Raw genomic sequence first — 4,289 nt, 5'->3', positions numbered from 1 at the left:
ATACCCGGGGGATCCCTCGTCACCCTACCTCGCATAGGTCCGATAACACAATATAGCTGAAATTTCACAGTCCATCTAAACCATAAACCGTAGAACCACGTTGCACTTTCCGAAATCATACACAAGATCAGATCCTCACATCTATACTCAGAATAAGCCCGAACCGGCTGTAATAACCCATACCTGCAACCTCAGGTGAAATCATATGATATACCACATAATCCAAACACTCGAAACGGTAGCCTCTATTCACAGCAGTTGCCCACAATAACCAAGTACCGATAGAAACCCCTTGTCATCTAAGGTCTTATTCCAACACTTCCATATACTGCCAAAGATAAATAAAACACGCAATAAACCGTAACAATTTCTCAGATCAACCATTCATGAAGCCACTTCCCTTTGACTAATATCACAACAGATTTTCGGGCCAAACCTCGATATTATCCTTCTAACAATCTGAGATCAAATCTGTTCGTATTCATTAATGACTCCAAAGATCACCTCGAATCCAACACACTACTCTGGTGATATGACACCTCAACACAGGCCTAAGCCACAACTTGCATAATACACGCACCAATGAGAAACGGTCTGGACATAATCAAATCATGACAAATGACTCAAACGAAACGAGTCTGTAACTCAAATTCCTCAGTACCCNCGAAAGAGCTGTAAACTCAAATTCCTCCAGTACCATCACAACACCAGGCTGGGACCCCGTCTCACATCATAGAAATAGAATACCTGAATCTACCCCGAAGGGTCATAACTCCACATAGCCTCGCTACAATGCGCGATCCTATACAAACACTGTTACACATGAAGCACTTCAAGTCGCTATGCTCAAAATCGACAGCCACGCTCAATGTGATGTCTGAAACCAAAGCAATTCAGTACACTCACGGTGAAACAAATAACATACGACACGCAACCCGATAGGTCACAACCAATACTCCATTTACCAAGCAATTCTCAATTACTCTTCCCGCTCGACTTCCTTTATGAATCCCCAATAGAACCGCACCACATGTGCCCATATCCAACAAATCATAACGTCTCACAGCACAGAAAAAGCAACTCATAGATCTCCCCAGATCACTAACAAGTTCAAGAACGATCGAATCAACCTAAGCCTCAACAATACAACTCGGGACTAACTAAGCTAACTCAAGCTAAATACGTAGCCACATTGGCCTGCCAACGAACTCAATACCAAGAAGCCTGAAGCTGCTCCTTCCACTACTATAACTCATGCCAGAGCCGTACGATACAGTGCCCGGCACCAAATAAATACCCAAGTCCGCAATCTCACCCGGCGACATGCCCGGCCACAAGAAACGCATCCGAAAAGTCCCTCAATACCGGAACTAAATCAATGGTAGAAACCTCTGCACTGACATCCGCCACGAAGGCCCAATTAAGAAAAGCAATCCTTCCTAGCCGTCCGCTGGTCTTTGGAATACAAACCACTCTGCTAGAACATAATCCGATGCACCTCGCCATGCCACCTGTGGCATTTTCCGACATAGCCCATAACACAATAGCCTAGAATAACCCAACACTGAGACAACCAGTCTACACCCCAATGTCATATCCAAAGTCTAATATACCAAGCAAAGAAAGATCCACTCGGGCCTCCAAATCCCAATAGCCGCTAACGGTACCAATACACACGATCCACAACCACTACATAGTCTGTACCTGAGAACTCCCAGTCTCCAACTCCATATAGCACACGAATCACTGTACCTGATCCCAAATTTCGCAGCATGAATACGTATTACACCTCAAGTACCCAATCATTCCACGAAGGATATTCTAAAATTCCCCTGTGCCATCAAACAAATCTAGATATCAGCAGTCGATCACATCACCCTTTTTCCGAGACATCTACTCTCATCGAATTGCTTCCGATTAACAGTACCATTTCCTTGATTACCTGAGGCTACCCGTTGCCTAAGAATCTTATGAACTCCTTTTTAGAACTGAACTGTAACTCATCTAATCAAGAACTCCCGCTGATCCCATTTAAAAGAAAATAATCACACATCCCACGTTTCGCCTGCCCGTAGAAAGATATATACATCTCCAAACCACGGTATAACCCAAAAAGAACATCTCTGCCAATACCATTCGCACAAGCTAAACTGCCAGGACTGAATCCTTCTATCCAAACCCAGGTGAGCAAGCTGTCAAAACTCAAGAGCTTTGCTGCACAATACCTGTAAGGGCTCATTACCTCGAACACATACGATGAATCAATCATATCCTTACCATACCGATTTGGTCTGCTATCAAGTTATTCCACCTATTTAATTTCCCTTCTAATTCATCATCAACTTGATATTCCCTCTTGCCGTAGCACCACAGTTCCTCAACCCAGGCTCACTACCCGAGACCCAAGCACAAGACTACCCTGCCTAAGACCCATAAGCCGCTGAATACCCTCTCAAATGTTCCCAGAAATACCACATTCCAGAATACTTTACTTGCAGAACCTGCGAATCTGAATTCGTTACCATTACCTTCCAGATACCGATACATAGGATCCCATAACCAACATAAAAATACCACAAGTCTTGACCTTTTCTAATGAAAACACAGTCTCTAGCCACATACACAACCTTAAGACACCTGATTATTACATGTAGATTCTTGAACACAATAAAACCATTCTCGAGAGTCATTCACTCTTATTCAAACTGCAAATTACCTGACTTAACGAACAGAACCACTCGTGCCTTATTAGCACTCTGACACCGCAGGGTATGATCTAATTCCAATACAAACAAACATCTTCCTTCTCTATACACTGAGCATTTCTTTATCAATAACAGCTCAAGACATCCTATTATTTTCACACATCTACGAAGCACCATATAACCTTTGTCAAAATTTTGCTTCACTCGTGCCATCCTCGGCTCAATTTTCTGCAACCCGACACTACTACAAAAATGACCTTTAGTGGCAATAATGCAATTGCCGCTAATAGATTCTTTAAGCTGAAATATTAGCGGCACATGGTCATTAGCCACTAAAAAATATCCTTTTACCGACAATAAAAATAATTCCCACTAAAAAGTACTAATTAAAATCAATTTTTATTATTTTATCTTTCCCTCCACACCCCAAAAAATAATAATCTTTCCCTCCAATTTTTTTGGACAACAATGAATTATTCCCTCCAATTAGAAAATAAGAGGAAAACCTATTCCCTTGTTGAACAGGAATCGCACCCAAAAACATCCAAAATTAATCGCGCCCAAACATTGTGATTAATCGAGAAAATAAGAGGAAAACCTATTCCCTTGTTGAATAGGAATCGCGCCCAAAAACATCAAAAATTAATCGCGCCCAAAAACATCAGGATTAATCGAACAGAGTCACGACTTTGCAAGCCTACTTCGACCAGATTTCGATCATCTTTTTCCCTTGTTGAACGGATGCAGAATCGCGCCAGATCCTACATCGAACAGGATTAACAAAGCCGCGACTCTGCTAGCCTACATCGATCAGGTCTAGATCAACTTTTTTCAGAGATAAATCCTCTTCTTCCCCAGGTATAACTTCTCTTCTTACCCAGCAAGTGTGATTTAAATCGAGTTGGTATTGGTGCTGCTCGATTATGCTCAATCTTCGTCGTCAGTATTCTCCCTTTAATCCGTCTCTAACTTCTCTTTTTCTGTAGGTTCAAGATTGTTGCAGAAATTTATCATCTCCTTTAATTCTTGTCTTTTTTGCAAAAAAAATATGCTTACCAGGTAAACATTTGTAATTTTTGATATCCAACTATTGTGTTTTGAGATTTGTGAAAGTATAGTTTTTCTGCATATGCTAAGTCGTTTGTGATAACGGGCTGCTGTTAAATTGATGTGCGATTGATTGAGTTTATTCCTCCTCTGTTCCTCACTCGGGCAGAAATAGTAGAGATGCTTATCATGCTTGATATACTCTTGGACAGAATATTAATATATGTTATTAGCTATAACTTAGCCATTTCCGAGTTTTTCCCCCTAAGTCCCTTCTCCCGGCTGGACCATATGGGTTTCGTAGAGCATTTTCCTCATTGCCCCACGTATTTCCTCACTTTCTTCAGCCATGAAAACCTCATCATCTTCCTCTTTACCGTACTCAGGCTTGACAAAAGTTTCATACAAATGTACCACCTCATAATCGGCCATTTTCATTTTTTGACAGAACACTTCGGCTTCCTCAGCATTCACAGGCTTCTTAAGCGGGAAACGCCTTCTGGTGGCATCGTTTACTTCCTCAACATTTGAATATTC

This window comes from Nicotiana attenuata, chromosome 5 (genome assembly GCF_001879085.1).
Source record: "Nicotiana attenuata strain UT chromosome 5, NIATTr2, whole genome shotgun sequence".
In the NCBI taxonomy this organism is placed as follows: Eukaryota; Viridiplantae; Streptophyta; class Magnoliopsida; order Solanales; family Solanaceae; genus Nicotiana; species Nicotiana attenuata.
Note: the sequence above shows the minus strand (reverse complement) of the source record.